The 26,765-nt window shown below is 46.4% G+C and overlaps 1 protein-coding gene across 3 annotated transcripts in view; it reads left to right on the plus strand.

Annotated features, from left to right (window-relative positions):
- The window catches only part of ddr2a (discoidin domain receptor tyrosine kinase 2a), a 140,305-nt gene that overhangs the window by 34,311 nt on the left and 79,229 nt on the right, over positions 1–26,765 (plus strand). The gene's annotated exons all lie outside the window — the stretch shown is intronic.

Below are 26,765 nucleotides of genomic sequence, written 5' to 3' on the forward strand. Positions count from 1 at the left end.
CACAATTACCGTTCTCCTGCCTTATATTGGTCGTCATGACCCAGTGGAACAGTTTGTTCAATGTGTAGGATGCTGGTTCACACCGAAGAAAGACACAAAGTACTGGAGTAACACAGCGGGTCAGGCAGCATCTCTGGTAGAAAAGGAATAGGTGAAACATTATCTTAATCTTATTGAAACATATAAGATAATTAGGGGATTGGACACATTAGAGGCAGGAAACATGTTCCCAATGTTGGGGGAGTCCAGAACAAGGGGCCACAGTTTAAGAATAAGGGGTAGGCCATTTAGAACGGAGATGAGGAAGAACTTTTTCAGTCAGAGAGTGGTGAAGGTGTGGAATTCTCTGCCTCAGAAGGCAGTGGAGGCCAGTTCGTTGGATGCTTTCAAGAGAGAGCTGGATAGAGCTCTTAAGGATAGCGGAGTGAGGGGGTATGGGGAGAAGGCAGGAACGGGGTACTGATTGAGAGTGATCAGCCATGATCGCATTGAATGGCGGTGCTGGCTCGAAGGGCTGAATGGCCTACTCCTGCACCTATTATCTATTGTCTATTGTCTATTGTGACGTTTTGGGTCGAGACCCTTCTTCAGACTGAGAGTCATCGTGGCCCTTCGGCCCACAATGTCCATGCTAAACGTGATGCCAGGATAAACTAATCTCCTCTGCCTGCACGTGATCCATGTTCCCTGACTCTCAGTCTAAAAAAGGGTCTCGACACGAAACATCACCTATTCCTTTTCTCCAGAGATGGTGCCTGACCCGCTGAGCTCCGCCAGTATTTTGTGCCCGTCTTGAACATTTATTCAAAACTTCCAAAGCTGACTTTATTCAGTCGATTGTACCGCTAGCTGGCAAAATGTGCTTGTGATGTTTGATGGACTGTGTGGGGTGGGAGGACCCGTTGCTCTTCCCGTGCAGCAGGTGGCACTGCACAGGACAAAGGGAGATGTTTTGTACATAGTTATCTTGGCTGCACACAGTGTGGAGTGTGCAGTCAGATCGTGGGGTTGCAGCCATTTTAGTTGTCTTGCTGCCAGCATTGAGTTACTGTAATAAAGACTTCTGTTGTAACTTGAAGACTCGCAAAGTTTCATACCGGCGTAGAACAAGAACACGACTTTCTCCACTTGGCTGTAGTTTTTCTTGGCGGTCGTCAGCGTTTTGGATGCGAACGCGATTGGTTCTTCCCCGCCGATCTGCCTGTGTTCCATCGTCGATCGACACGTTGCAATTGTGGTACTCCCCCAAGGCGACTCATTCAGGAATAGAGACGTTCAAACTGAAAAGGGGGAGTGTGATGTTTGATGGACTGTGTGGGGTGAGAGGACCCGTTGCTCCTCCCGTGCAGCAGATGGCGCTGCACAGGAGAAAGGGAGATGTTTTGTACATAGTTATCTGGGCTGTACACAGTGTGTGAGTGTGCAGTCAGATCGTGGGGTTGCAGCCATTTTAGTTGTCTTGCTGCCAGCATTGAGTTACTGTAATAAAGACTTCTGTTGTAACTTGAAGACTCGCAAAGTTTCATACCGGCATGGAACAAGAACACGAAAGTGCTCTTCAAGTTATCTCTCTGGATCTGTAAATTTATGGCACAGTAATCTTTATAATTGGAATATTGAACAGTACAGCACAGGAACAGGCCGTTCAGCCACAATGTCGGTGCTAAACGTGATGCCAAGATAAACTAATCTCCTCTGCCTGCATATGATCCATATTTCCATTCACTGATAATTTAGTTTAGATTAGAGATTCAGCGCGACAACAAGCCCTTCAGCTCACTGAGTCCATGCCGACCAGCGATCCCGGTACACTAGCACTATCCTACACAATACAATAGACAATTTACAATCTTTACCGAAGCCAGTTAACCTACAAACCTATACGCCTTTGGAGAGTTGGAGGAAAACGGAGCAACTGGATAAAACCCATGCAGGTCACGGGGAGAATGTATAAACTCCGTTCAGACAGCACCCACAGTCAGGATCGAACCTGGGACTCTTGCACTGCAAGGCAGCAACTCTACCGCTGCGCCACCGTGCCACCACTTTCCCTAAAATAAAAGGACATACATGGATAAAAGCCTCTTAAGTGCCACCATCGGCCATCTCTCTTGTTTGACCACCTCTCTTGGTGCATCCTGACTTCATGTCAAGCGTTTGGTTGACCGCTCTGCTGTACATCGGTTTGCAATGATGTTGCAGCCTCAAGTAAACCCAACCCAGAATCGCTGCAGGTTTAATGGGTTTATCCAATCTTTTAATCCACACTGAACCCAAAAATGACAGCCACTTCCAATTTAAAATCTGCATCCCATGTTTAATCAAGGAAAATAATTCACGAATGACTACAGTAGTTTCATTGAATTCCGAAATGGACAAAAAGAGAAAATCAGAAAATAGAATACAGAACAGGACAGCAACGAAACAGACCCTTTGGCCAAACTTGATGCTGTTAAACTAATCTCCTCTGCTCCATATGCCTCCATTCCCTACATATCCATGTGCCTATCGAAAAGCCTCTTAAAAGCCACTATCATATCTCTCTCCTCCACCACCACATCTCCCAGCAGCGTGTTCCAGGCACACCTTCTGTGTAAAAAAAAAAACTTGCCCCGTACATCTCCTTTAAACTTTCCCCCCCTTCTCACCTGAATGCCAGGCCCTCTGACATTTTCATCCTGTGACCAACGTTCTCATTTCTGCCCTGTCTGTGTCATTCATATTTTTATATATTTAAATGATTCTTCAGACTTTCTCTCTGGGGGAAGACAATTAATAAAAATTCAAACTAAGGCAGCAACCATTAAATTGGTGAGCCCCAATACTATGAACAGGAGTTGTGACCAATGCAAAATTCATTAGAATGCAGCTAATCGACTTTCGACTTTCGACTTTAGAGATACAGTGTGGAGCCATGCCCTTTAGCCCACTGTGTGGAACTCATTGCCACAAACGGCAGTGGAGGCCAAGTCATTGGGTAGTTTTAAAGCAGAGATTGATAGGTTCTTGATTGATATGGGTGTCAAAGCTTTCAGGCAGAAGGCAGGAGAATGGGGTTGAGAGGGAAAGATACATCGGCCATAATTGAATGGTGAAGCAGACTCGACAGGCTGAATGGCCCAATTCTGCTCCAATGCCTTATGGTCTAGAGTCAAAGCTTGGAGAAGGGCGGGTAGTGTCTGTACTGGCACTGCACGAGACAAGAGTGGAGAATGTTAAATTGTCAAACGTGCCAGCAAAGGAACAATGAAATGCTTACTTGCAGCAACATACTGATTGGTAAACACAAAGCTCATAGATAACGTATAGGAGACTCTGGTCCTTTGGAGTGCAGGGGGCACTCCTAAGGACCTTCTACAACACGGTGTGGCATCGGCCATCTTCTATGGAGTGGTCTGCTGGAGCAGCAGCATCTCAGCGGCGGAAGGGAAGAGACTCGACAAGCTGGTCAGGAAGGCCAGCTCTGTCCTGGGTTGCCCCCTCGACTCAGTGCAGGTGGTGGGAGAGAGGAGGATGATGGCAAAGCTAACATCGCTGCTGGACAACGACTCCCACCCCATGCAGGACACTGTCACTGCACTGAGTAGCTCCTTCAGTGACAGACTCCTTCACCCCAAGTGCGTGAAGGAGAGATATAGGAGGTCCTTCCTTCCCGCTGCTGTGAGACTGCACAACCAGCACTGCTCCCAGCAGATGAGTCAACAATAACAGCTAAGAACACACAGAAAACTGATTACAATTTATGTATCTTTTATTTATAATGAATGATCTCTTGCTATCCACTTTGCTGCTGTAACACTGTAAATTTCCTCGGTGTGGGACGAATAAAGGAATATATTATTATTATTATTAATTTTTTAAAAACCCAATATATTAATAACCCCAATACTAGTGCAAAAAAGACTGAAACCAGGTGCATTTCATTCCTACCATTGGGAAGAAGGTACAGGAGTCTGAAAACCATGACCTCCAGGTTCATGAACTGCTTGTTCCCAGCAACCATGAAGCTCTGTTGACAGAATACAGTTGATAGAAGTTCAAATACAGTTGATAGAAGTTCATGGTTGAGGTTAGTGTTGTGCAATGTTCAAGAGCCTGATATTTTACTGGGAAGAGGCTGTTCTTGAACCTGGAGGTCATGGTTTTCAGACTCCTGTACCTTCTTCCCGATGGCAGGAGTGAAATGAGAGCGTGGGCAGGTGTTGTGGGTCTCTGATGATGTTGGCTGTCTTTTTGAGGCAGTGACCCCTGTAGATCCCTTCAGTGGTGGGGAGGTCAGTACCCGTGATAAATCGAAATCTTGACGCCTCTCAAAAATGGGCATAACGTGTCCAATTTTAGCCCCACAACTTAAACAAATTTAATTTGGCCGAACTGAAATCTGAGCCCTGGAGAATTATTTTCAAAGTCTGCTCCTCATTTGCACATTTTATTTCAACTTGAAGTTTTCAACTTCAACTTGCAGATCATCCTAAAGTGGTGCCTGAAAATGAATTTGCACAGAGCACTGGGATTGCATCGTTTCAATATTGCACAGCCAACCGTCAAGTCCTTGTTGTGAAAGTTGGCATCTTCTCCAGACCTTCCACCATAATCATAGATCCTTGCACTGACTGGCACCATGCCAAGTTTGGCCTTGGCAAGACTTCAGACCAACACAGAGCCGTACAGCATGTAAAAAGGCCCTTCAGCCCACCAAATCCGTGTGTCCATCGATCACCAATTTACACTACTCGGCCTGAAGAAGGGTCCCAACCCGAAATGTCCTTCATCCATTCCCTCCACAGATGCTGCCTGACCCAGTGAATCCCTCCAGCACTTTGTGTTTTGCACGTGTGCAGTTCCTTGTGTCTCCGTTACATTGGATCCATTTTACCCTCGGCACATTCTCATCACCTCTCCCCGGTTCCCTTAACCACATCACCCACACACGAGGGCCAATTTACAGTGGCCAGTTAACTTACCGGCTGGCGTGTGTTTGGGAAGTGGCAGGAAACTGGAGCATGGAGGCGGGAACGTGCGGTCACAGGAGGAAGCGAGCAAACTTCACAAAAGTGAACGGTGAACGGGATCGAACCTGAGTCACTGGGGCAGGAGTTCCACCAGTGACACCACTGCAATTATACCTTGGCATTGACAGTGAACAGACCAAAAGGTGTTGGCTGCCTCACATCACTCAATGGCCTCAAGAGCTGCAGCCTAGTCTGATTCAGTATGTTTGGCTCTTGAATAACCAACTTGGATGAGGAGATTGTACCTAGGTGGTTAGAGACCACAGTGTAGAGATGGGAATCTTAGTTTGTAGACAGGAACTGCAGATGCTGGTTTATACCGAAGATAGACACAAAGTGCTGGAGTAACTCAGCGGATCAGGCAGCATCATTGGAGAAAAAGGATGGCTGTCGTTTCGGGTCGGGACCCATCTTCAGACTGAGAATATCCTCTTTGGATCCCAGTTTGTGGGTGTTACTGTACACAAATCGTTGGTATCATCAATGGGGCGGCATAGTGGTAGAGCCCCTGCCTCACAGCGCCAGAGACCCCAGTTCGATCCTGACCTCGGGTGCTCTCTGCGTATGGAGTTTGCACGTTCTCCCTGTGACCACGTGGGCTTTCTCCGGGTGCTCCGGTTTCCTCCCACATTCCAAAGACGTGCGGGTTGGTAGGTTAAGTTTCCTTGTCTAAATTGCCCCCGTTGTGTAGGGAGTAGGATAACATAGAACTAGTGTGAACAGGCAATCGATGGTTGGCGTGGACTCGGTGGGCCGAATGGCCTGTTTCCATGCTGTGCCTTTCAATCAATGAGGTAGTGATTTAAACCATGGAGTTGGGACAAGTTGTAGAAAAAATCCTTGACATTTTCATTTGAGAAAAAGCAGAGAAAATGTGGCGTCACTTATCCTCAGAGCTACCCACAAACCCAATGATGTCTAAGATCATTGCTGATTAAGCCCTGGGAGATGTTATTCTAGCTTGGCTTCTGGAGACATGGGTGGTTCAGATGAACTTCCAAACAGAAAACGAGTATGTTCAGTCTGCTAACATTGCTGGAATGGTGGTGGGAGGGAGAAGGGGAGTAAAGTTAAATTTTATATCCTAAATCTTCCACCACAGATTAATACACATTGTTCTTAGCAAAGTTCTTGGTACGACGGTCTTTTTTTAAACTTCATGTGGTGCTCTGCTTATAAAGGAAGCTGTTGTTTATGCAACATATAGGGATTTGCCAAAAGTAAAATGCCATTTTCTAAACTGCCAAAAACAGCAGCAAAATGATTTCTTAAAAGGGGCATTTTTCATCTAAAGGTTTTCATAAATTCTGAAGATTGAATATTGAAGATTCAGCCATGTTTTTACACTAGGATAGAGTGGTTCAGCGCAGAAACATGCCCTTCAGCCCAACTTGCCCACATTGGCCAATAAGTCCAATCTACACTAGTCCCACCTGCCCACATTTGGCCCATATCCCTCCAAACCTGTCCTATCCATGTACCTGTCCTATCCATGTACCTGTCTAACAGGTATGTAGGTTAATTGGCTGGGTAAATGTAAAAATTGTCCCTAGTGGGTGTAGGATAGTGTTAATGTACGGGGATCGCTGGGCGGCACGGACTTGGTGGGCCGAAAAGGCCTGTTTCTGGCTGTATATATATGATATGATACACGCACCACCCTTTGTGTGAAAACGTTACCCCTCAGATTCCTATTAAATCTTCAACCCCTCTCACCTTAAACCAATGTCCTTTGGTTCTAGATTCCCCTACCCTGGGGCAGAAGACTCCGTGCGTCTACCAAATCTACATCTCTGTGGGGTACCGCAAGGTTCGGTGCTGGGACCCCAGTTATTTACGATATACATTAATGACTTAGACGAAGGGATTAAAAGTACCATTAGCAAATTTGCAGATGATACTAAGCTGGGGGGTTGTGTGAATTGTGAGGAAGATGCAATAAGGCTGCAGGGTGACTTGGACAGGTTGTGTGAGTGGGCGGATACATGGCAGATGCAGTTTAATGTAGATAAGTGTGAGGTTATTCACTTTGGAAGTAAGAATAGAAAGGCAGATTATTATCTGAATGGTGTCAAGTTAGGAGGAGGGGGAGTTCAACGAGATCTGGGTGTCCTAGTGCATCAGTTAATGAAAGGAAGCATGCAGGTACAGCAGGCAGTGAAGAAAGCCAATGGAATGTTGGCCTTCGTAACAAGAGGAGTTGAGTATAGGAGCAAAGAGGTCCTTCTACAGTTGTACCGGGCCCTGGTGAGACCGCACCTGGAGTACTGTGTGCAGTTTTGGTTTCCAAATTTGAGGAAGGATATTCTTGCTATGGAGGGCGTGCAGCGTAGGTTCACTAGGTTAATTCCCGGAATGGCGGGACTGTCGTATGTTGAAAGGCTGGAGCGATTGGGCTTGTATACACTGGAATTTAGAAGGATGAGGGGGGATCTTATAGAAACATATAAGATAATTAGGGGATTGGACACATTAGAGGCAGGAAACATGTTCCCAATGTTGGGGGAGTCCAGAACAAGGGGCCACAGTTTAAGAATAAGGGGTAGGCCATTTAGAACGGAGATGAGGAAGAACTTTTTCAGTCAGAGAGTGGTGAAGATGTGGAATTCTCTGCCTCAGAAGGCAGTGGAGGCCAGTTCGTTGGATGCTTTCAAGAGAGAGCTGGATAGAGCTCTTAAGGATAGCGGAGTGAGGGGGTGTGGGGAGAAGGCAGGAACGGGGTACTGATTGAGAGTGATCAGCCATGATCGCATTGAATGGCGGTGCTGGCTCGAAGGGCTGAATGGCCTCCTCCTGCACCTATTGTCTATTGTTTATTGTCTATTGATGATTTTATACACCTCTATAAGATCATCCCTCATCCTCCTGTGATGAGTCCTAGCCTTCCCAACCTCTCCTGAAGGCTCAGGCCATCAAGTCCTGGGAACATCCTCATAAATCTTATCTGTGCTCTTTCCAGCTGCCCCACCTCTCTCTGCAGCTCAGGCCCATGAATCCTGGCAAAGATGAATGTGAACTTTATTCTTCACCAGGGCTGCAAAAAATATGGAGCAGGTTTCAGAGGACACACTAAAAAACTCAGGACAATTAATCAATTTGCGGTGACGTCACAAGGAACTGCAGATGCTGGAATCTTGCGTGGGACACAAAGCGCCGGAATAACTTAGTAGGCCGGGCAGTATCTGAGGAGGACACGAATGAGTGAAGTTTGGATCGAGAACCTTCTATAGACTCCAAGTTGCCAAGCAGAATGCCATTTATGAAGAGGTGTCTCGACCTGAAACGTCACGTATCTATGGTGCCCAGAGATGCTGCCTGACCCATTGAACTACACCAGCACTTTGTGTTCCAGTCGTTTTGTAAGTCGTTGAGAGATCTTCCAGAAATCATTCCTCATATGGGGCAAAGATTAGCAAGAAGTTGTGTTATTTTCTTATCCTGGTGTTGGATATGATGATATACTGTTCACGCATTGTGAAAATAATATTGTTATTCATGAAAGGCATTTACCAGACATTTGGACGGGTACATGGGCAGGAAAGATTGAGAGGGATATTGGCTAAACACAGGCAGGTGGAACTAGTGTAGATTGGACATCTTGGTCGGCATAGGCAAGTTGAGCCAAAGGGCCTATTTCCGTGTCATTTGACTGACTCTAAAAATTACATTATGGACATTATTATAAATGAAATTAAACTCAAAAAAGACTATGTATCAAAATAATTGTACCTAAAACTATGTATCAAAGACTATGTATCAAGGGCGGCACGGTGGCGCAGCGGTAGAGTTGCTGCCTTACAGCGAATGCAGCGCCGGAGACTCAGGTTCGATCCTGACTACGGGCGCCGTCTGTAAGGAGGTTGTACGTTCTCCCCGTGACCTGCGTGGGTTTTCTCCGAGATCTTCGGTTTCCTCCCACACTCCAAAGACGTACAGGTTTGTAGGTTAATTGACTGGGTAAATGTAAAAATGATCCCTAGTGTGTGTAGGATAGTGTTAATGTGTGGGGATCGCTGGGCGGCGCGGACCCGGTGGGCCGAAGGGCCTGTTTCCGCGCTGTATCTCTAAAAAAAAATCTAATTCATTATTATTTAAAATATAAAAATCTAATCTTAAATGAATAATATTTTTCTTTACAATTTTTTTTCAGCATGTTAAATTCTTTACAAATTTCAGGTGTCACAACTTGTAGAGTTGCTGAAACAATACACAAAAAGTGCTGGAGGAACTCAGCAGATCAGGCAGCATCTGTGGTGGGAATGGAGAGGAGACGTTTTAGGTCGGGACCCACCTTCAGCCTATTTTTTGAGATAGAACCAGGCATGGCTGGGTTGGGATCTACGAGGCTGGAGGCTGGTCTGGAGGTGATGAGATCGATGATGGTTTGAGAGATCGTCCATGAGGGCACGTTCAAGGAGTAGGTATGAGGAATAAAGTCCTTGCCTGTCCAACCTCTCCCTATAGCTCAGGCCATCAAGTCCTGGCAACATAAATTTTATAAATCTTTTCTGCACGGTGGCGCAGCGGTAGAGTTGCCGCCTTACAGCGAATGCAGCGCCGGAGACTCAGGTTCGATCCTGACTACGGGCGCCGTCTGTACGGAGTTTGTACGTTCTCCCCGTGACCTGCGTGGGTTTTCTCCGAGATCTTCGGTTTCCTCCCACACTCCAAAGACGTACAGGTATGTAGGTTAATTGGCTGGGCAAATATCAAAATTGTCCCTAGTGTGTGTAGGATAGTGTTAATGTGCGGGGATCGCTGGGCGGCGCGGACTCGGTGGGCCGAAGGGCCTGTTTTTGCGCTGTATCTCTAAATCTAAATCTAAATCTAAAAATCTTATCTGCACTCTTTCCAGCTTAACGACATTACCCTATAACATGTTCTCTCTCGTCTGATTAGTAATGCTTCTATTTCTCATTTTCCTGCCACGCACTCACAACAGAGGTAAGTTGCTGAGGACAATCAGCCTACTAACCAGTACACCTTTGGGATATGAGAGCCTTTGGGATGTGGGAGGAAACCGGAACACCCGGATGAAGTCCATGCGGCCACTGGGAGAACGTGCAAACTCCACACAGACAGTGAGAGGGGTCAGGATTGGACCCAGGTCACTAGAGCTGTGAGGTAGCATTTCTACAAAAAGAGACACTGCAGATGCTGGAATCTTGAGCAATACACTGGAGTTTAGAAGGATGAGAGGGGATCTTATCGAAACGTATAAGATTATTAAGGGGTTGGACACGTCAGAGGCAGGAAACGTGTTCCCAATGTTGGGGGAGTCCAGAACCAGGGGCCACAGTTTAAGAATAAGGGGTAGGCCATTTAGAACGGAGATGAGGAAAAACTTTCTCAGTCAGAGAGTTGTGAATTTGTGGAATTCTCTGCCTCGGACGGCAGTGGAGGCCAATTCTCTGAATGCATTCAAGAGAGAGCTAGATAGAGCTCTTAAGGATAGCGAAGTCAGGGGGTATGGGGAGAAGGCAGGAACGGGGTACTGATTGAGAATGATCAGCCATGATCACATTGAATGGCGGTGCTGGCTCAAAGGGCTGAATGGCCTACTCTTGCACCTATTGTCTATTGTCTATTGTCTATAACACAGTGCTGGAGGACTTCAATGGGCCAGGCAGCATCTTAGTTAATTTAGCTTAGTTTGGTGTAGTTTTGAGATACAGTGTGGAAACAGGCCCTTCAGCCCACCGAGTCCATGCCAACCGCCGATCACCCGTACACTAGTTCCATCCTACACACTAGGACAATTTGCAGAAGCCAATCAACCTACAAACCTGCACGTCTTTAGCGTGTGGGAGGAAACCGGAGCACCCAGAGAAAACCCACAGGGTCACGGGGCAAACGTACAAACTCCGTACAGAGAGCAGCAGTAGTCAGGATTGAACCCGGGTCTCTGGCGCTGTGAGGCAGCAAGTCGACCGCTGCGCCACCGTGCTGTCTGGACAGATAACTTTTCTGTTTGGGACACTTTGTCAGCCAATTCAAGCATTGTCATCAAAATTGGCGACAAGGGAGGTGCATTTGTAGTCCGGTGGGCTAAACTCTACTGCACTCAATCGGGCGCCAGCTCACAGACACCTCATACCTACTCCTTGAACTTGGTGTATAAAATTACGAGGGGAATAGATAAGGTAGATGCACAGAGTCATTTACCCAGAGTAGAAGAATCAAGAACCAGAGATCATAGGTTTAAGGTGAGAGGGGAAGGATTTAATAGGAAACTGGGGGGGACAATGTTTTTACACCGAGGGTGTTTTTTACAAATGCAGGCAGGTGGGGCTAGCATAGATAGAAACATAGAAAATAGGTGCAGGAGTAGGCCATTCGGCCCTTCGAGCCTGCACCGCCATTCAATATGATCATGGCTGATGGGGCATCTTGGTCAGCATGGGCAAGGTTGGTCGAATGCCCTGTTTCCGTGCTGTATGAATCTGTGACCAACAAGCTGTTGGAATCGCTCTGAGAGTTGACATAGGCTCAATAGTCTGAATAGTATCCTTCTATCATGAGGAAACTTGGGAAACAAGGAGCTAAATTCTCAACACAATGCCGAGCAGAATTTATTTTGATCACAAACTTTATGTTATATTGTAAACAAAATCCCAAGGGGCAGCACAACCAAAGAAAGTCATGCAGAGGAGTGTAGGAAGAAACTGCAGATGCTGGTTTACACCGAAGATAGACACAAAATAGTGTTTTTTAAGAAGCGTTTAGACAGGCACATGGATATGCGGGGAATGGAGGGGTATGGATCATGTGCTGGCGGATGAGATTAGTTTAACTTGGCATTTCGTTCGGCACGAACACATTTGGGATTCCTGTGTTGTACTGTTCTAAACATAGCACAAAAAGTAAGGAAATTTGTGTTTGGTAGATTATTTCTTTGTTGTAACAATGCTTCTAGGCAATAAATCTTATACCGTTGGAAAGCCTGTTTATTTCCCTTTTAAATGGTGCCACATTTGTAAGGAACATGCATTTGTGGGATGAGCAGCAGAGCTGAGTATATGGGTTGCGCCCATGAAAAATTTGCCAAATCTTCTCTGCCAATGCCAAACAGCTTATTCTGCCATTGACTCTTGTTCGGTGTTGTTTGGTGGATTGGATGATTGAAGTCTGAAGAAATAAGACATATTGGCAATTTAACAATTTATTCATTTAATAAACAGGAGCCACAGTAGCGTGTGGAAGAACCATACACAGCCACAACAGCCTGGCACCTCCTCCTCATGCTGGTCACCAGCCTGGTCACACATTTGTGGGATGGCATCCCATTCTTGTCAGCACCTGGGGGTACCAGAAGCTCAAAACAAGTCAATAGCAACAGCAGAATAAGCTGTTTGGCATTGGCAGAGAAGATTTGGCAAATTTTTCATGGGCGCAACCCATATACTCAGCTCTGCTGCTCATCCCACAAATGCATGTTCCTTACAAATGTGGCACCATTTAAAATGGAAATAAACAGGCTTTCCAACGGTATAAGATTTATTGCCAAGAAGCATTGTAACAACAAAGAAATAATCTACCAAACACAAATTTCCTTACTTTTTGTGCTATGTTTTATGTTGTATATAATATACTCTTTGTTCTAATCAAGTCATCATTGGAACAGTCTTGTTTGCAGGTAGTAAAAATGTGCTCCTTTTGAGAAATGGAGTATCATTTTAAACAAATTTAAAATTGGCAATATTGCAGGTAAACTACCTGAATGCAGGTACTTGATTTTGCAGAGAGCACTGCGGTTAGCAGTCCTTGAGTGTTCAGTATTCCATATGCGGCACGGTGGCGCAGCGGTAGAGTTGCTGTCTTACAGTGAATGCAGCGCCGTCAGAGACTCAGGTTCGATCCTGACTACGGGCGCTGTCTGTACGGAGTTTGTACGTTCTCCCCTTGACCTGCGTGGGTTTCCTTCGAGATCTTCGGTTTCCTCCCACACTCCAAAGACGTGCAGGTATGTAGGTTAATTGACTGGGTAAATGTAAAAAAATTGTCCCTAGTGTGTGTAGGATAGTGTTAATGTGCGGGGATCGCTGGGCGGCGCGGACTCGGTGGGCCGAAGGGCCTGTTTCCGCGCTGTATCTCTAAATCTAAATCTAAATCTAAACAACACACCATCCATGTGCAGGGATGTAGATTTTTAACGTGGCCTCTTTGTGAAATGGGGAGGGAATTATTATCGTCCTGGGATTGATTTGCGGTCAACAAAGAATGTGCTGTCATAGGTTTCTCCCACAAAACATCAGCGAGGGTATTAACGCTGATTACGGCGATCATAAATACTATTTCATGTGCTGCTGGGCCAAACAAGGAAAAGTCTTCTCCATTTCCACCAGAACACCAACAGGAGGAAAACTGAGGCCAAGCCTCAGGCCAAGCTGGCCATCCGCGAGTCACGGCGCCAGGCGGAAGAGGGCTCTGCCCGAGCCGGCTGCCTGCCCCTTTTCCGGGGTTACGTCCGTGCCCGGGTGGTGTTGGATAGGGACTTGGCGCTGCCCATGTGCACCCTGGGGGATTTCCGGGACCGCTGGGCACCACGTGGGGTGGAATGCATCCTTGACAAGGATTGTAACATCGTTGATTAATACTCAGTATATTTGATATTTAAGAATTGTACTAAGGTGGTGGGTTTGTTGGTATTGTTTTGGTATTGTATCTTGAAAAGTTGATTCAAATTATGTTTGGTTTAAAAAAAAGAGGAAAACTGAGTTTAAGAACAACATGTTATTTGGGTTATGCTAAAGGAATGTTGTTCAGAGAAGTTTAATAATCAATCATTTCCAATGTGCAGTAAAGCACAAAGTGCTGGAGGAACTCAGCGAGTCAGGCAGGAAATGAACAGATGAGGTTTCAGCTCAGTATGATTCTTCAGACTGGTTTCTGTTTGTGCCTCCATAGCGAACGTGGGATTCAGTTTATGATTATGATTATGTATCTCAGATTCAGATTATGGAAAAGATCTCTGTGTAGGAAGGAACAGAAGATGCTGGTTTAAACCGAAGTTAGACACAAAATGCTGGAGTAACTCAGTGAGACAGGCAGCATCTCTGGAGAGAAGGAATGGGTGATGTTTCGGGTTGAGACCCTTCTTCAGACACAGAATAGATCTCTCTCATTCATTGCCTTCACTGTTCTCTCAATGTTTGATTTTAACTGAGAAGCAGGACTATTTTTGCAGCTAAAAAGGTGCTGGCACACAGATCAATTTAAAATTAAGCCTCATTTATCAATTTTTCTCCCATCAATACGCTCAGTGTTAGGGACAGTTTAACTTGTGTAATATAATTACAGAACTCCAAGTCTAAATAAATAAATGCTCTAATTCATTAAAATTACGTTATGCATTGGATAAGCACGGTTATTAAACAGATACAAAGCACTGGAGTAACGTAGCAGGTCAGGTAGAATCTCTGGAGAACGTGGATAGGTGACGTTTCGGGTCGGGACTCTTCTCCAGCCAAATGTGACATGTTAGAACTGCTGGAGTAACTCAGCGGGACAGGCAGCATCTCTGGAGAGAAGGAATGGGTGATCTTTCGGGTCGAGACCCTTCTTCAGACATGTTAAAGATGCCGGTACGTTATAGTGCTGTGTACCATCACAAAGAAAGTACAGCTTAGAATCGAGTACCAGTATTTTGGAGACGTGTTGCCAGTAGCTGGTGCTTAAAGTGGAGAATGACGTTTATTCTCAGCTGGATGTCACAGATGTTGTGGTGAGTGGGACAGTTGCAATGGGTTAGAGGTCCATCTGTACAACACTATATAAGCCAGTGCACCACACTCAAACCTGCACATTAACTGATTTTGTGTATTTTAGTTAACACTGGTCATCAATAAATGTGAACTTATTGGTGCAAGATTGTTTTGCATTCCAGAACATTTTTTTAACCGCCTGATATTTATCGACATATTTAATTTGACCTGCTCAGAACTGACTCCATCTACACCTCACATTCTCCCTGAAAAGCAGCCAACTTAATCAAAGTCTTGCCGACCCCGGTCAAGAGGAGGGTAGCTGGGGGGTAGTGTGAATTGTGGGGAAGATGCAATAAGGCTGCAGGGTGACTTGGACAGGTTGTGTGAGTGGGCGGGTACATGGCAGATGCAGTTTAATGTAGATAAGTGTGAGGTTATTCACTTTGGAAGTAAGAATAGAAAGGCAGATTATTATCTGAATGGTGTCAAGTTAGGAAGAGGGGATGTTCAACGAGATCTGGGTGTCCTAGTGCATCAGTCACTGAAAGGAAGCATGCAGGTACAGCAGGCAGTGAAGAAAGCCAATGGAATGTTGGCCTTCGTAACAAGAGGAGTTGAGTATAGGAGCAAAGAGGTCCTTCTACAGTTGTACCGGGCCCTGGTGAGACCGCACCTGGAGTACTGTGTGCAGTTTTGGTCTCCAAATTTGAGGAAGGATATTCTTGCTATGGAGGGCGTGCAGTGTAGGTTCACTAGGTTAATTCCCGGAATGGCGGGACTGTCGTATGTTGAAAGGCTGGAGCGATTGGGCTTGTATACACTGGAATTTAGAAGGATGAGGGGGGATCTTATTGAAACATATAAGATAATTAGGGGATTGGACACATTAGAGGCAGGAAACATGTTCCCAATGTTGGGGGAGTCCAGAACAAGGGGCCACAGTTTAAGAATAAGGGGTAGGCCATTTAGAACGGAGATGAGGAAGAACTTTTTCAGTCAGAGAGTGGTGAAGGTGTGGAATTCTTTGCCTCAGAAGGCAGTGGAGGCCAGTTCGTTGGATGCTTTCAAGAGAGAGCTGGATAGAGCTCTTAAGGATAGTGGAGTGAGGGGGTATGGGGAGAAGGCAGGAACGGGGTACTGATTGAGAGTGATCAGCCATGATCGCATTGAATGGCGGTGCTGGCTCGAAGGGCTGAATGGCCTCCTCCTGCACCTATTGTCTATTGTCTATTGTCTATTCTCTCTGCTGCCCTGCACGGTGGCGCAGCGGTAGAGTTGCTGCCTTACAGCGAATGCAGCGCCGGAGCCTCGGGTTCGATCCTGTCTACGGGCGCCGTCTGTACGGAGCTTGTACGTTCTCCCCGTGACCTGCGTGGGTTTTCTCCGAGATCTTCGGTTTCCTCCCACACTCCAAAGACGTACAGGTATGTAGGTTAATTGGCTGGGCAAATGTAAAAATTGTCCCTAGAGGGTGTAGGATAGTGTTAGTGTGCGGCGATCGCTGGGCGGCGCGGACCCGGTGGGCCGAAGGGCCTGTTTCTGCGCTGTATCTCTAAATCTAAAATCTAAACCCTTCGGCAGAAGGTACAGATGCTTGATCGCACGCACCGCCAGACTCAGGAACAGCTTCTTCCCCTCTGTTATCAGGCTTCTAAACGGTCCTTCCATAACCTAGGGTACTGTCCGATTCACCTCTACCCCATTGCGGGCATTAGACTTTATCTCTGGAACTAATGCACTACAATGCTGAGAACGATATCGAGCTCTCTGTATCTTCTCCTTTGCTCTACCTCTTGCACGAGTTTGGCTTGATTGTATTTATGTAGGGCATTATCTGATCTGATTAGATAGCATGCAAAGGTTTTCACAGTACCTCGGTACATGGGACAACAATAGACCTAAACCTAAGCTTAAAAAGCTGCTGCACATAGCAACAGTGGAGTGATTTTGAAATATTTATCTCAAACGTTTTCAATGGCACAATGTAGGGACTGGAAGTAATGTGTCACTTAAATTCTCATTCTCCCTGCGTCCAAACTTTGAAACTTCTTGAAGCAGACATTTCCAGTTGCTAGATATTTCCAGTTGCCCGGAGATTGAAAATCTGGCCCGCATTTCAGATTGGAGTGTGTTAGTTAGTCCAAGCAGTGAATACCTCTACTTCCGAGTGTATCTTCTCAATGTTTCCAATCAGTTGAATGCTTTGGTCTTTGATGCTGGGAAGCTGTTATTGATAAACGGCACATTTAAAAGTTTGCCATCGTGTGCACGTGTCTGCCATTGAAATTCTGGAGACTTTCCGCGTTCTGCACAGCTGTTATGCAGTCAATGACTGAGTTATTTCCTGCGTCTTCTGCAGCGGCCAGTTATTAAGCACAGGTTGATTATCTGCGCCGATGAAATGCCGTTAACCTTGAACAATAACTCTGCATCTCTCTCTCTCTACAGACCAGGCTCCCTGGCCTGCTGAGTATTTCCAGCATTCTGCTCTTTTTTAAACCAGTACACAAGTTCACAGCTACCTTGGGGAATTTTTACTTTTGTTACCATACTTAATTTTGGACTGAGAAAGGGTCTCGTTGTATGTTGGCCATTTTGCAGAAACAAAGAATTGCAGATAAGGCTGGTGACAAAGTGCTGGAGTAACTCAGTGGGTCAAAGGGCATCTTTGGAGAACATGGATAGTTGACGCTTCGGGTTGGACTCTAAAGAAGGGTCCCGATCCGAAACATCACCTATCCATGTTCTACAGAGATGCTGCCTGATCTGCTGAGTTACTCCAGCACATTGTCTCCTTTTTGTGCATTAGTTGGCATCTGCAGTTCCTTATTTATGGTTCTGGATGCGGGCGGTGGTGTTGGTTGACACGAAGAGGCCGCTATGAGGCTGGCAATGGAAGAACGTTGAGCAGGGGACTAGTTATAGGGAGAGAAGGTGAAGTGCCAGATAGCATGTACAGTGGCAGCGGTAGAGTTGCTGCCTCATAGCGCCAGAGACACGGGTTTGATCCCGACTATGGGTGCTGCCTGTACGGAGTTTGTACGTTCTCCCTGTGACTGCAAGGGGTTTTCTCTGGGTGCTCCGGTTTCCTCTTACATTCCAAAGACGTACAGGTTTGTAGCCTCAGTAAATTGTCTCGTGGGTGTTGGGTGGTGCTGGTGTACGGGGTTGGTCACTGGTCTGATCGGGCCTGTTTCCCTGCTGTGTCTCTAAAGTCTGAAGTAGAGTATCTACGTGTTTCCTGCTGGGATTACAATCCTTGTGTCTCCATTTTTCCTTGCAGGTAATAAATAGACCAGCCAAAGACAATCCCAAGTGCTCCCATAAAGCTGTTTGGAGTGCACTGTAGGTCGGGCTTCTCAGAAGTATAAAAAGTGACCCAGAAAAGTTGTTGGTTCTAATGTGTTTTAACTTGGCTGGTAAATTCCTAATTATACACTGGTGTTCTCTTACAACTTGGATGGAGGCTATACCGGCCATCAAGCCCATGCTAGGATACAGGAGAATCCCATCGATCACATCCACTGCCACTTTAATTCCCCATTGCAGATTCTCTCCCCATCAGTTCCGCCCGAAACTTCTTATTAATTTACTCGCATGAAATCGCAGCGGTTGTGGACGCAGCCCAGACCGTCACGCAAACCGCCCTCCCTTCCATTGGCGCCATCTATACCTCACGCTGCCTCGGCAAGGCCAGCAGCATCATCAAGGTGCAGTCTCACCCCGGCCACTCCCCCTCCTCCGCTCTCCCATCAGGCTTTGCTATCTTTACCTTGCACTAAACCTTATTCCCTTATCATGCATCGATCGATGCACTGTAAATGGCTCGATTGTAATCACACATCGTCTTTCCGCTGGCTGGTTAGCACGCAACAAAAAGCTTTTCACTGTACCTCGGTACATGTGACAATAAACGAAACTGAACTGAAGACTCATTACAAGACTGGCGGGTCGTGGGCTGTTGATGGAAGCCGCTGCTGAACTTGACCCTGCTCACCCCTGTTGTGATATTGCAGGGACTACTTTGTTGTATCACAAGGACTACTTTGTTTGCCTGTGTAGTAATGTCTATATAAGAGAATGAGGTGATTAGGTGGCCACTGGTTCCAGGTGGCCACAGAACAAACAGCCTGGATTTAAGCTCCAGCATTATAACCTTTTAAACACGTGTACTTGTGGTCCGTCCAGGGTCATAACAAAGGTCCAACAGATACCGGACCACGAAGTACAACAACCCCCCGAAGACCCGAGGAGCCACCAGCAACGATGGACACAGGGCCGGGGGGGGGGGAGGGGGGAGGTCTCGGAGAGCCTTGAGGGCGGTTGCCAAACCCCGACAGGCAGCTAGCTGGTCTCTGATCCGGGGGAGCGCGTCTGGAGTGGGTCTGAGCCTTGTCTCCCGCTCTCCCCCTGAGGACTGGGAACCGGGCGGAGGAGAAAGTCGGCAACACCGGTGGATGCTGGACTAAGCGGCGGTAGAAGAACCGGGAGGGGTCTCACCTCCCACGCCTTTGTGGTGGGCTGTGGGAGGTGCCCCCCCCAGGAGCGAAGGCTGAGGGCCCGGAGAGGAGAAGGACAACTCACTGGCGATCTGACTGAGGTGACGGCTGCAATGGGCCTTCATGGCCAACTGCAGTCTGGACTGTGGAAGACGCCACCAAAACCAGTGCATATGGACTCAGTGGGCCGTTTCCATGCATGGGGTGCTTCTTCGGGGATTGTCTTTATGCATGCCAACAATCACACTGATCTATGTACAAAAAATATGTATTTCACTGTACCTTTGGTACGCGTGACAATAAAAGAGCCATCGAACCTTTCAAACTTCATCATCACCATCGCTGATCACTGGAAGTCAAGTGTGATGGTGCTCCTGGTGGGTCCTTTCCACGGGTCTTGAGACAGCTGAAGAGGCCGACCGTGGGGCCGCGGACTCTACCTCCAGGTGGGCGTCCACATGTGACATCTTTCACCGCGGGGAGATGAGTATAAGGACACCCACCACACATGGTCCCTGGCAGAGGCAGGCCCGGGCCCAACGGCATGGATTCTTGCTATTGGGGGCGTGCAGCGTAGGTTTACTAGGTTAATTCCCGGAATGGCGGGACTGTCATATGTTGAAAGACTGGAGCGAGTAGGCTTGTATACACTGGAATTTAGAAGGATGAGAGGGGATCTTATTGAAACGTATAAGATTATTAAGGGGTTGGACACGTTAGAGGCAGGAAACATGTTCCCAATGTTGGGGGAGTCCAGAACAAGGGGCCACAGTTTAAGAATAAGGGGTAGGCCATTTAGAACTGAGATGAGGAAAAACCTTTTCAGTCAGAGAGTTGTAAATCTGTGGAATTCTCTGCCTCAGAAGGCAGTGGAGGCCAATTCTCTGAATGCATTCAAGAGAGAACTAGATAGAGCTCTTAAGTATAGCGGAGTCAGGGGGTACGGGGAGAAGGCAGGAACAGGGTACTGATTGAGAATGATCAGCCATGATCACATTGAATGGCGGTGCTGGCTCGAAGGGCCGAATGGCCTCCTCCTGCACCTATTGTCTATTGTCTATTGACTCCACCAACAGCCACGGAGCCTCTCCCTGCTGCAGCCTCCTTCCACCTGTCGTGGAACTCCACCCGCCGGTCGGACACCACCACCTGCCTCTTCCACCGTCAAAGCCTGAAGAAGAGTCTCGACCTGAAAGGTCAGCTATTCCTCTTCTCCAGAAATGCTGTCTGACGCGCTGAGTTACTCCAGCGTTTTTGTGTCTATTTTTGGTTTAAAGCAGCATCTGCAGTTCCTTCCTACACCTTACGGTTTTCATTTTGGTTCCGGGCCTTCACCTCACTACACCACGATGTTTCTTTACCAATGACGTTTGCCACCCTGCCCACAGAGCACAGAATAACATGCGTGCTTGGAATGTCAGCTCCATGCAACCAGTTTTATCAGCACATTCAAAGGCCTTGACATTTTGGCAGAGTTTTTACAATTCAGCATCCCCAGTATCTACAGATTTGGAGCCCAGTTTGCATCGCAAAATTTGCAGTTTTCCCTTGGACTTCCAAAGTCACAACAAAGATAAAAAAAGAAAACCTGTAAATATGTTTACGATACCGAGAACTCTAAAAATAATTAAAACCATTGTTAAAATGGTCAAGTATTTCCAGGAAGCACACTAAATGTGTTCGTTTTAACTAGACCAAGTGGACCCGTTGTGCCCAAACCTCTCCTGCATTGTTGCAGCACCCTGTCCTCCCCCCTCCCATCTCCCACTCCCCCCTTCCCCCCTCCCTCCCTCCTCCCTCCTCCCTCCTCCCCTCCCCTCCTTTTAAACTTTAAAATGTGAATAACTTTAAAAATATAACACCGATTTCAATAAAACTACTTGCATTATCACTAAAGTGACAATGGTGAGTAAGGTGGGCCTAAAATTGTCACGTTATCGTGCACCGTTTTGGCTGAAGTTCAGTAACAAACGAGAGTTTTAGTATATAGATGATGATACGGTTTTAGTTTTAGAGACACAGTGTGGAAACAGGCCCTTCGGCGCATTGAGTCCAAGCTGACCAGCAATCATCCCATACATATTATCACTCCTATATATTAAGGGCAACTTACGGAGGCCAATTAACCTACAAACCCACACGTCTTTGGGATGTAGGAGGATACATCCGAGATGCACCCGGAAGGAACCCATGTGGTCACAGTGAGAACGTGCAAACTCCATACAGGCAGCACCCGTAGTCAGGATCGAGCTTGGGTCTCTGGCGCTGTGAGGCAGCAACTCTACCGCTGCGCCACCTCAAAGCAGGTGCCGTCGTAAATTATTACAATGTGGCCCCACTGGGGGGGGCTCAGAGCAGATGTTGGGTTAACATTGAGTTTGAATCCGACTCAGTTGTTCGATATTAAATATTTATTTCCTTTTGGTGGCCTACAACTGAAATAAGGTTGACGGTCTCGGCTCAGTTGCAAACTTAAAGCTTATAATATCATAGAAGGACACATAATTTGAGGCGTCATTCAGAAGCAAATAATTTAACATTAGCAGGAGACGTAACTCTTCGCTTGGAGTTGTTTTCCAAAGTTTTGGCTCAACGGCAGAGTTTTCGTGCTAAGAATCATTGTTGATATAGCTGCTCTTAGTTTGGTATTGACATCAGACACAACGAATATCCATCGATACAGCATTAACAGGTCATCTTGTTCTGGTAGAGCCACACAGCGCCGTACAGCGCCAGAGACCAGAGTTCGATCCCGACCTCGGGTGCTGCCTGTGTGGAGTTTGCACTCTCTCTCCCCGTGTCCGCGTGGGTTTCCTCCGGGTGCTCCGGTTTCCTGCCACATCCCAAAGACGTGTGGGTTTGTAGGTTAATTGGCCCTCTGTAAATTGCCCCCCTAGTGTGTAGGGAGTGGATGAGAAAGTAGGATAACATGGAACTAGTCTGAACGGGTGATCAATGGTCGGCTGGGACTTTGTGTGGCTCTGGAACATCAGAGGTTGAGGGGAGACTTGATAGAAGTATATAAAATTATGAGAGGCATAGATAAGGTAGAACGTATTTCACAAGGTGGATATGTCCAACAGTATTGGGTATCACTATAAGGTGAGGGGGGGGAGTGGGGGGGGGGGGATTTAATGGAGATGTGAGGGGTTACTTTTTACACAGAGAGTGGTGGGGGCCTGGAACGCACTGCCAGGGGTAAGTGTGGAATGGCCTGTCTCCATGCTGTGTTCCGAAAATAAATTCTTCCAAAGTCAAAGTAGCCGTTGGGATCATTCATTTTAAAATGCTCAAAAGCGACAAAATGCAGCGTAAATATTTAAAACATCAAATAAATTGTAATGACACGTTTGGTGCTTTGTGCCGCTGTGAATATTTAAGCATAAAAACTTGTTTCAAAACTTCCATGCAAACGGACTAACGTTGGAGAGGAACTGATGGAATTTACAGAGAGTTGGCAGGAGCAACGATAGGTTGCTAAGTACTACTGTACTGTTTTGGGAAAACATTGCGATATTTTTGCCCACAAGTTGTACACGTGATTGGAATGTCTCACACTTATTCTCCACGACAGCCAAACTAAGAGAGCTTATTTCTCTTCTGCATACATCTGCGGCACTTAATTTCCATTTTTATTTTGTTTTTTCGTTTAGTTCAGTTTAGTTTGGAGGTACAACGCGAAAACAGGCCCTTTGGCCCATCGAGTTCCCGCCGACCAGCGATCCCTGCACATTAACACTATCCTACACACACTGGGGACAATTTACATTTATACCAAGCCAATTTACCTACATATCTATTTCACAAAATGCTGGAGTAACTCAGCAGGTCAGGCAGCATCTCAGGAGAGAAGGAATGGGTGACGTTTCGGGTCGAGACCCTTCTTCAGACTGAAGAAGGGTCTCGACCCGAAACGTCACCCATTCCTTCTTCAGACTGAAGAAGGGTCTCGACCCGAAACGTCACCCATTCCTTCTCTCCTGAGATGCTGCCTGACCTGCTGAGTTACTCCAGCATTTTGTGAAATAAATACCTTCGATTTGTACCAGCATCTGCAGTTATTTTCTTACACTACCTACATATCTGTACGTCTTTGGAGTGTGGGAGGAAACCGAAGATTTCAGAGGAAACCCACACAGTCATGGGGAGAACGTACAAACTCTGTACGGACAGCACCCGTGGTCAGGATCGAACCCGGGTCTCTGGCATTGCAAGCACTGTAAGGCAGCAACTCTACCGCTGCACCACCGGGCCGCTTTGCAGGTTTAGGTTTTCTGGATTTTTTGGAGGGGTAAATGTGCCAAGGTAGGCTTAAATGTGCACAGAAAATAATGTTTTCAATCTGGTCATTTGTCAGGATTGATAAACCTCACTACAAAGAAAAATCACAAGCATAAAATGCCAAAAATATCTCTGATAGTGAAACATTTAACATTTCCCTAGGGCCCTAGTGAGACCGCACCTGGAGTACTGTGTGCAGTTTTGGTCTCCAAATGTGAGGAAGGATATTCTTGCTATTGAGGGCGTGCAGCGTAGGTTTACTAGGTTAATTCCCAGAATGGCGGGACTGTCATATGTTGAAAGACTGGGGCGACTAGGCTTGTATACACTGGAATTTAGAAGGATGAGAGGGGATCTTATCGAAACGTATAAGATTATTAAGGGGTTGGACACGTTAGAGGCAGGAAACATGTTCCCAATGTTGGGGAAGTCCAGAACAAGGGGCCACAGTTTAAGAATAAGGGGTAGGCCATTTAAAACGGAGATGAGGAAAAACTTTTTCAGTCAGAGAGTTGTGAATCTGTGGAATTCTCTGCCTCAGAAGGCAGTGGAGGCCAATTCTCTGAATGCATTCAAGAGAGAGCTAGATAGAGCTCTTAAGGATAGTGGAGTCAGGGGGTATGGGGAGAAGGCAGGAACGGGGTACTGATTGAGAATGATCACATTGAATGGCGTTGCTGGCTCGAAGGGCCGAATGGCCTACTCCTGCACCTATTGTCTATTGTCTATTGTCTATTTCAGGTCTATGACTTTCCATCAGAACCGAGAGATATTTGAGATAAAATGTTTGGCATTTCTATCATCTTTACACTCCAGCGCAAGTTCTTTGACTTCAACAATCCCCCTTTTCTCATTCGGCGAAGCTGGCAGCGAACTTGGGATTTTCAGGATGCTTATGTCTTCAGCATGCTTTGGTAAAGAAGGCATATGGTTCTCCCTGCCTAACGTTGCTAGCGGCATTGAATATAGGAGTCAGGAAGTCATGATGCAGCTCTATAGGACTTTGGTGAGGCCGCTTTGGATGCTTTCAAGAGAGAGCTGGATAGAGCTCTTAAGGATAGCGGAGTGAGGGGGTATGGGGAGAAGGCAGGAACGGGGTACTGATTGAGAGTGATCAGCCATGATCGCATTGAATGGCGGTGCTGGCTCGCAGGGCTGAATGGCCTACTCCTGCACCTATTGTCTACTGTCTATTGCATCTGGAATATTGCTCGGGAACCTCAGATGTTGAGGGGAGATTTGATAGAAGATTATAAAATGATGAGAGAATAAATCGGGTAGACAGTCAGAACCTTTTTCACAAGGTGGAAATTTCAAACACTAGAGGGTGAGAGTGGGCTATAAGGTGAGAGTGGGAACATTTAATGGATATGTGAAGGGTAACTTTTTACACAGAGAGTGATGGGGGCTTGGTACGCACTGCCAGAGGTAGTGGTGGAGGCAGATACGATAGTGGCATTTAAGAGGCTTTTAGATAGGCAATTGGATTATGTAAGGAACAGAGGGATATGGATCATGTGTCCGGAGGCTGCAACGGATCGTTCGCACAGCTGAGAAGGTTGTTGGCTGCAACCTTCCCCCCATTGACGAACTGTACACTGCAAGGGCCAGGAAGCGAGCGGGCAAGATCATCTCTGACCTCTCTCACCCTGGCCACAAACTCTGAAGCACTTCCCTCTGGAAGATGACTCCGGACTGTCAAAGCAGCCACAGCCAGACGTCAAAACAGCTTTTTTTCCCCACGAGTAGTAGTTCTACTCAATAACCAAAGTCTGTAGTCTCTTTTTTGCTCTGGTTTATTTTCACCCACATGTTTAGACCGTAATGTTGTATCCTTATTGTTTTGATGTGGTTATGCTTTATTCTTAATTGTTAACTGTATGTTTGTGTTGTCATTTGTGAGCAGAGCACCAAGGCACATTCCTTGTATGTGCACATACTTGGCCAATAAACTTATTCATCATTCATTCATTCATTCATTCATTCATTCATTCATGTACAGGCAGATGTGATAGTTTAAGTGGGCATCATGTTTGACGCAAACATTGTGGGCCAAAGGGCCTGTTTCTGTGTTGGAGTGCTCTATGTGCCTATTGTTCGGTTTATTCATAATTTATGCAGCTGATCGTGAATACAATTTGTGGTAGAGTGTGAGCCACAGAGTTAGAATGCGTGATACGAGGAACATTATCTGTTGGAAGAAGTAAATACATATTACTTGGCCTGTAAGCACCAAACTAACCATCCAACATATGCTCTGCTCAGCAGTCTATAGAATAACAAGACTGAATTACCCCTGTGTATTCTCAACATTCATGAGAGATAACAATTTTGAAGCAAATATCCATCTGTTACAAAAACACCATGATACTCAGTGAAAGTCCAGGCTTGCTTAAACAGCTGGCAGACCGCAGCTAAAGCCAAAGTCTTAGTGCCGCAGAATTTATATCCCCTCCTTTCTTCTTAGAACTATGAAGAAACATCTTACCTCGTAGAATTACGAAGATGTTGCAAGGATTAGAGGGTCTGAGCTATAGGGAGAGGTTGAGTACACAGGGACTCTGTTCCTTGGAGCGCAGGAGGATGAGGGGTGATCTTATAGAGGCGGATAAAATCATGAGAGGAATAGATTGGGTAGGCGCACAGAGTCTCGTGCCCAGAGTAGGGGAATCGAGGACCGGAGGACAGAGGTTTAAGGTGAGGGGGAAAAGATTTAATAGGAATTTGAGGGGCGACCTTTTCACACAAAGGGTGGTGCGTGTATGAAATGAGCTGCCAGAGGAGGTGGTTGAGGCAGGGACTATCCCAACGTTTAAGAAACGTATAGACAAGTACATGGATAGGACAGGTTTGGAGGGATATGAGCCAAACACAGACAGGTGGGACTAGTGTAGATGGGACATGTTGGCCGGTGTGGGCAAGTTGGGATGATGGGCTTGTTTCCATGCTGTATCATGATTCATGACTCATGATTCCAGCATCTGCAGTTACTTTTGTCTCAGAATCACTTATGCAAATCACATTTGTTTGGGTTGATTATCAAACTAACGGCCGCTCGTTCAAAACCAGCATCCTGAATGGTTCTCTATGGTTGCTCAGAGGTAGAGTTGCTGCCTCACAGCGCTGGAGACCAGGGTTCGATCCTGACTATGGGTGCTGTCAGTGTGGAGTCTGTACGCCCTCCCTGTGACCACGTGGGTTTCCTCTGGGTGCTCCGGTTTCCTCCCACATAAAAGACGTGCAAATTAGTAGGTTAATTGGCCTCT

The sequence above is a fragment of the Rhinoraja longicauda genome, chromosome 11 (assembly GCF_053455715.1).
Source record: "Rhinoraja longicauda isolate Sanriku21f chromosome 11, sRhiLon1.1, whole genome shotgun sequence".
Taxonomy (NCBI): domain Eukaryota; kingdom Metazoa; phylum Chordata; class Chondrichthyes; order Rajiformes; family Arhynchobatidae; genus Rhinoraja; species Rhinoraja longicauda.